Here is a 13,269-nt window from a genome sequence, read left to right as displayed (position 1 = left end):
AGAAAATTATTATTCACACATTACTAAATACTATGCAGTAATTTACAAATATATACATTGGTAGATGGAAAATTCCGCAGATGACATTGCATAATCACCTTTGACCCCCTTAAGGAGTCATACAAACATAGAAAGTAAGCCTTCTGACTTGGTCAGAGGGTCAAGATCGTCAAACCACATGTTAAATACATCATTTTATATGGAAATGCAATGATCAATAACAATAATGATGTGTAAATGTACATACTGCTATTAAAAAAACATACACGCTGTGAGCAATAATTGTCAACATTACTATCTCAACTGAGCATTTAAAATGGGCAGAACATGTGTCTGTATTTTTTGTAAAGTTTTAAACCATAAAACTGCAGTTATAAAAGCAGCCCCTAGAGGGCATTGCATTTTAACTACATTACATACAAACATGGATTTAGTCTCCAGAGAGCACTTTAGTACACATATGTTTTTAAAAAACCTTCAGGCCACAATAACTGAGTAAGAATAAAATAAAATCCTAGCTAATGCACCAGTTCCATCAATTGAGAAGACGCTCCAGCTTAGGAGGTACTTTAAAACATTAAACAAAATCCTGGCTTGGTTATTTTTTTGATGACCCTGCAAACCTAGTGTCAGGACTTTAAAAAAAATCTTTAGGGGGGAGGTGCTGTGCTCCGGCAGTCCCTCCCTCATGCTTCCTAGTTCACGATGGTGGTGTCCCTGCCATCTTTGGGCCACCACAAAGGTGGAAACATGCACATATGAACAAGACCCACAGACCATTATGGGGAACTCTAGCCAGAAGCAGTGAATAGTATAACAGCTGGTCGCCTATTGCTCTGGGAACCTGTATAGATTTTTTCCTTATGTTTTATTTTCATCCAGGGGTGCCCAGTCCCACCCAAGCACCCCAGCATGCCTGGGGGCAAATGGGGAGAGTCCTACATCTTTGTGGGCATCAGGGTGCTCTTTCTTCCAGATTTCCGTGGTAGCCCCAGTGTCCAGCAGTGATGTCCAGGGAAACCCACCTTGTGCAAGAGTTTTCAAAGGGAAGTAGTAGTTTCCAGAAACCAGGCCCCCTTGGCCAATCCTAGGCTGCCACATCACCTCTCCACCTCATCCCAACTTTTCTGCACAGCATGCTGGGACAGTTCAAGATGGCGTCAAGATGAGCCAGAGAAATATGACAATTCTGGTTGATCCATAAGTTGTACAGATATCATTGTGGAACTTGTGGAGTTGATTTTCCCTCACGGTTTGCCCCCCCAATCTGATATGTCACTGGCCTCTGTAGGCCAAAGGGAAGCAAACTGCATTGTAATGCAGTTTCGACCTATGAGTACAATAAAGTCTCACTGCAGACAAAACAGTAAATTACACTGACTTTCCCTATCAGTGTACACTAATATTATAAGGCCTAACCCAGGTCAATATCTAATCCTGCAGATTCCCCATGCACGAGTCTACCTGTGCACAGTGACTGAGCTGCATACACCAGCAGTCTGCCATGCGTAGCCAGCACACATGTGCACACGTGTGTGTACACGTGTTCCTATGTAACCAACCAAGTGCCCCTTATCCTTGCTGGTCTTATCTTAAAAGATGGATAGCAGTGGAAAACACAGTGACAGTGAGTTTGCCATGTGATTACTGTGGGTGAGACACATGTAGTGAGACTCATCACATGTAAAAAGTCCAAACTGGGTGATTTAAAAAGCAAAACTTCCAGGCATACTGAATGGGCAGAACCCAATTGCAACAACAATCCTTCATAGAAGGTGTTTCCAGCTTCATGGAGCCCTCTTTGGCTGCAGTCTCCTGTTGTCCTGCTGGAGATTTTTGCCGTCCAAAAAGAGAATAGGTCAGAATATGGAAATCCTCACTGCAACTTCAGCCAGTGGTTCTCCAACATGGACACCTTCTACTTGGACACCACCACCAGCCTTTCCTAACTTAACTTTTACCCTGTCAGCCAACTTTGAAAAAATGTCTTATAAGTCGAAAGGTAAGCAGCGATTGGGACAAATCCACTTCTTGTCTCCAAACTGCACTCCATGGCTGTCGGGCATATTTTTTTACTTTGGCCTGTTCTCAAACACCTATATGTCCGCAGTATGACCTTTGAACTCTTAGCAATAGTTTTTTTTTACTTTTAAAAATTCATAATTGAGTTTCAACTGATTCGATTTTTGTTGTTTTTGTGTCAAATAATGTAATAGAATGTACTCTGTTTTTCTAAATTGATATGGGATTGTTCTTGTGTTTTGTTTTCACTTTATTACTGACTGTGTGCTGCACAAATCCTTTATGCATTGCCTCTAAGTAGTTAAGACTAACTGGTTTTGTGCCAAGCTACTACAGGGTGTCAAGCAAGGGTAACTTGTGTGACTTTTGTGGTTCACAATGACAGTTATTGTGGCTGTTGTTTGGGCAGGGTTAACACCCCACTCAACCAATAACCCAGTTTCCTATATCCAATAACATTATTTTTCCAGAATACCAATCAGCATTTCATAGTGTTTCCGGTATTTCCTCTAGAGATCTCAGGGTCCTGTCTACCTTCCATTCATGTACTGATGATTTTCCTACTTTTTCCTACATCTCCTACATATTGGCTAGTGTTTAAGGAGCATTGTGTGCAGTGGAGTGCAGACATGCGTTTTTTTGCAGAATAGGAATCAATGTTTCCCGTCTCTGTGCTGCTACCCCTAGGGTCCTTACCTGGCTTCCAGATCATATAACCTCTTTTGGAACTTTTTTTCTATTTCTTTCTCACATTGTTATGATGTGTATGAGACCAGCGGTGTGTGAAGACCACCAAAATGATTTTTCCTTATTTTATTTTAATTTCTTCTCATTTTATGATGCTGCTCTGGGAGTCTTAAAAGCTCAATTTAGCTCCCAGATTGTAATATTATTTTTGCATTTTTGGGTCGATTTTGTTTTTCATAAGACTACATACACTGTGGCTGTCTGTGTTTGTTGTTGTGCCCTGGGAAAGGCTCACATTTTATTAATACTCACAGATGTGGATCAATTCTATGTATTCGTTGCTAAGCTATGTCTTATCACTCTCATACTGTATGGGCCTGCATTTGGCTGCACATATTTTGCATGGTACTTCCTTTTCCATGGGTTTAGCACTCACGTTTCCTTCGTAATAAAAGCATGTAAGGAACGAGGTGAAGAAGCGGGTTGAGGAAGATGGTGGACAATGTTGGATGGCAGGGGATAGAATCAGTCGCTCTCTACACGAACTGAAAGTCAGGTGAGGGTCTGAGAACAGGTCCAGAATACAATGCAGCCCCTTCCCAAGGTGATTTTATCAACCAGTTTTTGTCATTGGTAACATGTGGTCCATGATCCCACACGTGGTAAATCCAGGGGAGTAATGGGCCACTCATGGCTGAGCGGGAAGAAATTCCACAAAGGAATTCAGATCCACTCAACTCATAATAGGGGCCTTAGTATGCTACATTCAGGATGATGTGCAATGTTATTATTCCCTGCAGGGTACACGATGGAAAAGGTTGTCCCTGAGACCAGCTTAATGGGATGGGTGACCCAGGTGCCTCTTTAAGGGCAAGATCGAGGTGCACGTGAAACTGCACCTCGATAACTATCGGTGCCTATACAGAAACACCACGAACCCTAGCCCGTGAAATGGTTACCAAATACTAACTACAACAGGTCTGTATAGTATATGAACGCACCATAACTCTCTTAAAAGCCTTTAGGACTTCCCTCTGGTCTCAGGGTGCATTTCTAAAAAAGAAACAGTAAGCAGTGGTTAGAGCCACTGGTCTGCTTTTCTTGGCTGTGCTTTCTCTAGCAAACGTTAGTCCATGCTGTGGAGACGAGGGCTTGATTCACTTTAGATAATTTACACTTTTGAGAATATTTACTACTTTCTGGCTATTCACAAAATCCGAATGTAAATTACTTTTTTACAGTACATTTATACTCGTATTTTGCTCGCAGCCAAAAAAGTAAATTAAAACAAAAGTGTGAATTACGCAGACGTGTAACTTACCTTTGTGCATCAAGATTAGTTCATTTATTTAGTAATCGTGGCATTTCTGTGTGCGATGCACACAAGGGTTTGCGCCAGTCCACAAATAGGGATGTGCCCTTTACTGTTATACAGCGCAGCAGGTTATATAACAGTGTTTGCATGTTGAAAGGCTTTTTAAAAACATAACTGTCCTTATGTATGAATGGTTGGTAAAAGAAAATGTAAAGGAAGAGCTAAAATATGAGAAAAATCTACCGGCAGACCAGGATATGGAGATTTAGCATTTCACCCCCATATCTGAGTAATGGCAGGCGTTCTTTTAACATCTGTGTGCAACATCATTATCACGAAAATTCGAAGTTTTATGTTTGCGAAAGATTATTGGCATGCGAATTTTCTTTTATTAAATATTAATTTCCACCTACAACTTACAAATTGCTTTAAGAGAGAGAACAGAAAAACGTATCCCCTACAGCTCGAGAACTCAATAGCATAGAATAGTTCAGAAAGTTTTATTACATTAAAACAACTTGCTTTTGAAATAACAAAAGCAAAACTTTTGGGAGCGTATCAACTAATTGTAATGTTCTTTCTTTGCACAGAACGGTACCAGCCTCCTCATAACGGCGGCTCCATCTGCCAAGATACGCGGGTTGCCAGCCGAAAATGAGCCGCCTGACAGTGAAATTCAGTTAATAACTATTTTCCACCTGTCCATCTTGTCCCATCCTTCCTGTTTGAGTCATCTTGTCTACCCTTGCCAAGTAGTCTGCAAAAGCATCTTGTCAGTGAAGGTCAGGGCGTCGCACCATCAGATCAAAACCAGCAGCAAAGCTCTATGTTTAATATTGTGAACGGGGACATGTAAGTAAAGTGCAACATCGTTGGTTTAAAGACGGGTCGTGTTGTGATTCATTGTGTTTTGAATCGATTCCCTGATTTTTCACTTCAGTGCATTATATATTTCGCGTCTTCCTGTTCTAAACGTTTAAGAATTGTGTCATAATTACCCCACTGTAAGTGACAAATGTTCATAGACTATAGAATGTTTACTATAAACTCTTGGGATCTGCCTGATCTCAGTGCATTTATAATTTTATCCGTGCAGATTATATTTCATTATCAGGTGCCATCAGAGGCAAAGTAATGCCCTTTTCTGATCCAAGGTAAGTTACCCTTTGCTGCAATTGTTCACATGTTTGGCCCCCAAATCCCATGTTATAAAATGTATTTAAAAAAAAAAAAAAAAAATTAACATAATATTTAAAACAAATTAAACGTGAATGGGTTACAGATTGAACTTCCACCCGCAATGTTGTTGAAAATCTTGAAAACGAAGTGAATAAGAGTTTTCATGTAAATATAAGCACTCAAAATGAATAGAAGTATTTCTGCTGGGTACATTTATTGAACAGACATGATAGTGAATGTGGCTTATATTATGTAGCATCTTCCCCAGCCTGGTTAGCCATTAATGACTATGCCCCACATGGAGCTGGGTACAGCAGCTCTTTATTCAGATGCTGTAACCAAAAACTCAACATTCTAAACCTGCATTCACTCGAACACGTTCTAACACTTACTTACCAGTTTTGCAGAGTCCATCAGGAGCCAAAGGGTTCCATCATTAAGAACTTAAAATGAAACTATGGGGGTCATTGTGACCCCGGCGGGCGGCTCCGGAGGGAACCGTCAAAAGACTGCGGTGGCCATTCTGGCTTTCCCGCTGGGCCGGCGGGCGACTGCCAGAAGGCCACCCGCCGGCCGAGCGGGAAACCCCCCTCAACAATGAAGCCAGCTCCGAATGGAGCCGGCGGAGTTGTAGGGGTGCGACGGGTGCAGTGGCACCCGTCGCGATTTTCAGTGTCTGCAAAGCAGACACTGAAAATCATTATGGGGCCCTGTTAGGGCACCCGTTCCCGCCATCCTGTTCCTGGCGGTTAAAACCGCCAGGAACAGGATGGCGGGAAGGGGGTCGGAATCCCCATGGCGGCGCTGCAAGCAGCGCCGCCATGGAGGATTCCCTGGGCCAGGGGTAAACCGGCGGGAAACCGCCGGTTCCCCTTTTCTGACCGCGGCTTTACCGCCGCGGTCAGAATGGGCCAAGAAGCACCGCCAGCCTGTTGGCGGTGCTTCCTCTGCCCTCTGCCCTGGCGGTTTCAAACCGCCAGGGTCAGAATGAGGGCCTATATCTTCCCCTCTGTTAAACAAAAAATTAGAATTTTTTACAAATATACACACTCTCACAGTTCTTTGTTGAGTCTTCGTGGCGTTCTAAATTACTCGTCCCGATTGTGTCTTCAGAAATGTAGAACCTGCAATTGGAGTAGCCATGATCTGTGGTGGCTAGGCAGGACAAACAGCTTCAATTGTCCTTACAGAACCAGTCTCTAGGTTGACATCAGTATCTGACAAGTGGTGAGCTACATGCGGGAAATGTGAGGAAACTTGTGTAATGTTTTTACACAAGTTGGCCAGCCATCATTTGTCTTTTGCTGGTTACATCGAATGGCTCAGTATCGAATGAAGCATCATGCTTATGTTTTCTCGGCTGATGAACAAGCACACAATTCTCTCTACTGAAAATTATGCCTTCTGCCAGTCATTGCTTTTCTGCATAGACTTTCATTTTCCTTTTATGAACCAAGTCTTTGGGATTGGATTCTTCCTCAGTACTCGATCTTGTGTTGGTCCTTCGATGTAACTTGGTCATCATTGCTCTCCCAAAGATCAAAGTTGCAGGGCTTTCACCTGTAGTCAAGTGAGGAGTCGAACAGAAAGCTCGCAGGGTAGAATTCAAGAAAGTTTTGAGGTTGAGCTTTTCCACTACAGCACACTGAACTGATTTCTTTAATGCACTGGTATAACATTCTATAAGGCAATTGGCCTCTGGCCAAAGAGGTGTGCTATTCTGATGTTTTCTGTCAAGATGACTGAGAAAGTCACTGAATTCTCAACTGTTGAAAGGTGGGCCGTTGTCAGATTTTAGGATAACAAGAATAGCTCATGCTGTGTTGATGCCTTCTAATCTCTCCATGACTCTCATGAGTGTTAGATGACAGATCTTCTATCTGGGGAAAATGGGGAATATTCATCAACAATCACCATTAGGTGATGTCCATTGTCAAGAGGACCAGCAAAATGTCAACAGCAATTCTTTCTGGTGCATGCTTTGGCAACTCTGACATGCTACAGGGGGGTTGAGTGTTTTTTGATGACAAAAAGTTGCATAGATGACAGACTGTCAACTCTTTTTTAACTCTTTCCTTAAGATGAGGAAACCAGACGGTCTCAGAGAGCTTGTTTTGTGACAATAATTCCATTATGTCCTTTATGGGCCACTTCAAGTATGTGTTGTCGCAAACCCCTAAGGATAATATCTTCTTGAGTCATGGTCAGTTCATCTTTGACAATTTTAAACTTCTGGTATTCACTGTCAGTGGCAAGTGGTCAGGTGTGCTGGTTCCAAGACTGATTTGTAATAATATCTTTCAGTTTTAACATATTACTATCTTGACTCGAGGCAATGATAATTTGCTCTAACAAAATGAAAGCTGGTATGTTTGATTTCACACTGAAGTTTATGTAGGCTTCAGCCGTATTGGAAGGGGTACCATGACACTACATAGCACTCTGAAGAAGTAACCAACAGGGTTTTTATCTTTCCCTGGATGGTGCACAACTGTGTAGTTATATTCTTGTAATCATAGACCACAACCTCCAATGTGAGGAGACACCTTGGCCTTTGGATTGCCAAAGATGGTCACCAATGCTTGATGATATGTCACAAGCAAAAAAAGGCTTTCCATATAAGTACATGTGGAAATGTTCACAAGCTATTACCACTGCTAAACTTTCCCAGGATGTGAATTAGCACATTCAGTTTGTGCCAAACTTTTACTTGCACGTGCTACAATATATCTTTGAGCTTTTGGGTGTCCGCTGTGCTGTGCAAGGATTGCATTTAACCCAACTAGGCTAGCAGCAACAACAACTTCTGTACAGAGCTTTGGATTAAAATATGGCATTTCAGTAGTGTTCTCAATAGCTTGGTTAATTCTCTTAAAGCTTTTCTCACATTCATGTGACCAATGAAATGAAGCATTCTTTTTTGTTACCTCTCAATGGAGCACTCACAGTGGCAATGTCTTGTATGTATTGGAAACATCAAGAAATGAATGTAACATGGAAACATCTTGTGGGGTACTCACAGTTGACAATGCTTGCTCTTTAGCTAGTTTGGGTGTCATACCCCCATCAGAAAAGATATGACCAAAGAACTTTAACTTTGTCTGAATGAATTCATATTTCTCAGCATTCAAAGTTAAACCTCCATCAGCCAGTAAACAACACACTTCTTGAGAGCTTTATTGTTCTCCTTCTGTGTAGCTCCAAAAACTAATATCTCATTATTACAGTTGAAAGCATGCATGACAGGCTGTATATGCGTCAAATGACATCTCGAAAAATCTCTGCAGCTGATGACCCACTAAAACTAAGGGCCTGATCAACTGTGACAGATATCTCATTCGCCAAAGTCCAAATGCAATAGGATAAAATAGGATTTAGATTTCAGATGATGGGATATCCATCACCATTCAATTAATCAATCAATCATTCAATCAGGTGTTATTTGTATAGCGCAGCTTGTCACGTGAGTGGGTATCCAGGTGCTTGCTGCAGGTGTTTATTTGAAAAGCCAGGTTTTCCATCCATTTCTGAAGTGGGTCAATGAGGGTGCGGTCTGGAGGGGGGTGGATTCCAGACTTTGGCAGCAAGGTGGGAGAAGAAGCATCTTCTGACGCTGAAGCGGCAATTGCGTGGTATCTTTGTGAAGGCAATGTGTGCTGAGCAGAGGTCCCTGGTTGATTGGTGGAGGAGAAGGTGGTAGTTCAGGTAGGTGGGTCATTAGTTATGGAAGGCTTGGTAGGCATGGGTCAGGGGCGTGAAGTGGCATCTCTTCTCTATCGGGAGACAGTTGAAGTCTTTCAAGTGCTGGGTGATGTGGGTTCTTTTGGGCAGATAGAGGATCACTCTGGCAGTTGCTTTCTGGATCGTCTGGAGTCTTTGCATGGCTTCGATGGTGGTGCCTGCATAGAGTGCGTTGCTGTAGTCCAGTCAGCTGGTGATGAGGGCCTGAATCACTTTCTTCCTTGTGCCGATGGGAAGCCACTTAGAGAGCATGTGGAAGCAGGTTCAGGAAACAGTGTTGGTCTGACATTTCATGGAGAGTTTGATATTGAGATTGATGCCATGGTTGCAGGTGTAATCTTTTGTTGTGGGGGTGGGTATTTCCCTGCTGGCTACCAGGAGTCAGTGCAGAGGGTTGACTGTCTGCCAGAGATCAGAACCTCTGTTTTATCTGTGTTGCGCTTCAGTTGTCCTTCATCCAGGTCGTGGGAAGTGGGTCGATTGGTGGAGGAGAAGGCGGTAGTTCAGGTAGGTGGGTCATTAGTTATGGAGGGCTTTGTAGGCATGGGTCAGGAGCGTGAAGTGGCATCTCTTCTCTATCAGGAGCCAATTGAGGTCTTTCAAGTGCTGGGTTATGTGGGTTATTTTGGGCAGATTGAGGATCACTCTGGCAGTTGCTTTCTGGATCGTCTGGAGTCTTTGCATGGCTTCGATGGTGGTGCCTGCATAGAGTGCGTTGCCGTAGTCCAGTCAGCTGGTGTGAGGGCCTGCATCACTTTCTTCCTTGTGCTGTTGGGGAGCCATTGACAAAGCATGTGGAAGCAGGTTGAGGAAACAGTTTTGATCTAACATTTCATGGAGAGTTTGATATTGAGATTGATGCCATGGTTGTGGGTGTAATCTTTTCTTGTGGGGGTGGGTAGATCCCTGCTGGCCACCAGGAGTCAGTGCAGAGGGTTGAGTGTCTGCCAGAGATCAGATCCTCTATTTTATCTAAGTTGCGCTTCAGTTGTCCTTCATCCAGGTGGTGGGAAGTTGGTCTAGGTCTTGGTGGGAGGATGAGCTGCATGTCGTCAGTATAGGAGATGATGTTAATGTTGTGCGATCTCACAATGTCTGTGAGTGGTGTCATGTAGATGTTGAAGAGTGTTCGGCTTACGGAGGAGCCTTAGGAAGCACCACAGATGATGTACTTAACCTGTGAGGTGAAAAGGGGGAATCAGACTCTGGGTGCATCCTGTGAGGAAGGACACCATCCATCTGAATGCATTGTCTGTATTCCCAATCTGGCATAGTCAATTGATCAGTGTGTGGTGTTAGATGGTGTTGAAGGTGGCAGAGAGGTTGAGCAGAATCAGTCCAGCTGTTTCCCCTCTGTCAAGCAGGGTGCAGATGTCTGTTGCAGCAATCAGAGTTGTCTCAGTGATGTGGTTTGGTTCTGAAGCAGGTTGTTTCTCTCCAACTATACGGTAAGTTGTAGGTTGTTGGAACATGGATTATTGGTAAGGTGAGGTAAGTACCTACACTTAGCAATAGGCCACTAATCCCTTCCAGGTCCAGTCAGGTCACAAAAAATTAATCCCCACTCAACCCTTGATAGCATGGCAGTAAGCGACAAGGCTTAATTTAGGAGAAAAGTGTGTGAAGCATTTAAAAATCACAAAACAGTAAATAAGTAAAACACAAAACACAATAAAAATCCAACACCACTTTATAACAATAGCGTACATTTTTATCTTTAAAACAACACCAAAATTATTAAAATCGGATAAAGGAAACTATAGATATGGATTTTTAAAGTTGAGTTTGCTCCTTTCCTGCAGCTCCATGGATCAAGGGACACACTAACGGTCATTTTGGAGGGTGCTTATTCAGCACACTTGTTCACCAAGTGTTCAGCAGCTGATATCTAAGGGCCCATCACAAAGGAAGTATGAGTAGAAGTAGCAGGTAAGAAATTATTATATCTCGATAGTATGGGCACACATGAATTAGGTTGTCAAGGGAGAAGGATGTATAGTACACGCCTTGGCACATAGGTCTGTCTCAAGTCTCAAGGCTTATTTAGGTGCCTCAGGAAACTGGGGATAAACAACAACCTCAAAGGATCACCCACAAATCATCCCAATAACCACCTGCACTTTACTAACCCACAAACTTTCACTGAGCAACCAAATCCTCAATGCAATGTAGGCCCCGTGTTACAGAGCAGGGTATGCTGTGATGCCAGCTTTGGCATGGACAGCAACCACCACCCCACCAACAATTTATACCAGACTTACTGATCCATTCTTATACAATACACACCAAATTTGTGTAATTTGTCTATGAAAAATCTCGGTTGAAGGGTACAAGGTACATCAGATGTCACTGGGCCCCAATTCTAACAACTGGGGTCTTTTGATTTTGTGGTTCTGGGACTCTTGTTCTGCAGAACTCCAAACTGGAAAATAAGTATACTTTTAGCTCCTGACTCTAGCAGAAGCAAGGTTGTGTAATTCAAGGTTTACTCAGGGAGGGGGTGTTGGCTAGAGGCCCAGAACTCAGAAGATCAACAAAAATATCCTTACATCAATACACTGACAACATTCAGCTACACCACGGACTTTCCAGTTCCTCGGACATCAAAAGCTTACTAAGTAGATGTCTGTCTTCATTATAAAATGAAGCACAGACACAAATGAGTTCCTATTAATCTATGCAAATAACTCCCATAATCAGTAAACAATGAATAACTTTCCCACTGATGATCAGGGGCGGCTCCTCTGCAGTGACAGAGGAGCGTTGCCTCACCCGCCAGCAGCAACTGCAAAACCTTTACAAGAAAATGATAATAAACTATGTTTATTATTGTTTTCTTGTAAAAGGGTCTGGGTCATGGGCTGTGACTAGCAGGAAGGGGGAGTGCACAACACCCCCACTCAGTGCGCATGTTTGTTTGGCCGGCCATCTTGGGCCTGCCAAGCACGCATGCACTAGGCTCTCTCTAACGTGGCAAAGCAGGCACTGCATTGTCTGGTTGGAGACAGCAGGCAGAGATTTTAACTCTGCCTCGGAGAGCCCAGGCTCTGCACTCCGTCCAGTCCTAACACTGCTTTCATTTTGCCAGCAGCATAAAAGCAACATTAGCATTGGATGCAGGGAAGTGTGGGAACCTGATCCTGCAGCTGAGGACAGAGGAGCAGATCGGTGCAGCGCGGCCATCAAAGTAAGTATTTTTTTCTTGCTATATTTTCTTTTTTTTTTCCCCGCCACACCTCCCCCTTTCACTCCCATGAGCCACCTCTGCTGACCATTAACTCTTTTTATAACAGTGAGTGAAAGTCTTTGGTTTTATCAATGAACCAATCTCAGTTTGAGTGAAAACATGAATCAGCTACATAAATCAGCACTATACTTGAAGTTGTTGCATTGTGTTGCATGGAAGGCTGAGTCAAGGTCACCACCATATTTACAGACATATGACACTGTGCTCTGTGCTGGTATACTTTGCAGCTACCTAATACCATGCACAGACAGTTGCCAAGGGGTCTGGGTGAGTTTAACACATGTGATGTATGCATGTGGTATACTTCTACTACAAAATGATGCTATGATTTGACTTACTTTTAAACTATTCCTTCTTTGTTTGTTTTCTTGGTAGTACAACACACATGTGCAAAGATAAAAATGTTTGAAGAAAACATATCTCTTCTTTCTTATCTTACCTTAAGGAGACAGGCCCTTATTTATACTTTTTGGTGCAAAACTGCACTAAAGCAGTTTTGCACCAAAAGGTTTAGCACTGGCTTGCACCATTTCTATGCACCAGCCGGGCACCATATTTATGAAATGGTGCAAGCCGGTGCAAAGGGTAAGAAAAGGTCTTTAGTCGGGTGGGGCTGGCGGTATAGAAGAATCGGGTTTAGCACTAAAAAATGACTTTAGGCAGGTTAGAGTAAAAAAAATGACTCTAACCAGATTAACCTCATTTTATGGTGCTATACCTACCATGCCACATGACTCCTTCCTTAGAAAAGGCAGGAGTCATGACCACCACCCCAATGGCCAGCACAGGGGACAAGTGTCCCCTGGCCACGGCCATTGCACCCTGTGCCATGTATGGGGCCCATTACAGGGCCCCCTACGGTACTTTAAAAAATAAAATGCAATACTTACCTGCACTTATCTGTACGTACCTGGGATGGGGTCCCCCATCCTCTGCAGTTCCTCTGGTGTGGGTGGGGGTGCCCCTGGGGCCTATTGAGGACACCTGCAGGCTTATTCCATGGCCTTCCACCATGGAAATAGGCCCACAGGTCCCCTAACACCTGCCCTGACCCAGGAGCTAAGAAACAGGGCACAGC

The sequence above is a fragment of the Pleurodeles waltl genome, chromosome 1_2 (assembly GCF_031143425.1).
Source record: "Pleurodeles waltl isolate 20211129_DDA chromosome 1_2, aPleWal1.hap1.20221129, whole genome shotgun sequence".
In the NCBI taxonomy this organism is placed as follows: Eukaryota; Metazoa; Chordata; class Amphibia; order Caudata; family Salamandridae; genus Pleurodeles; species Pleurodeles waltl.
Note: the sequence above shows the minus strand (reverse complement) of the source record.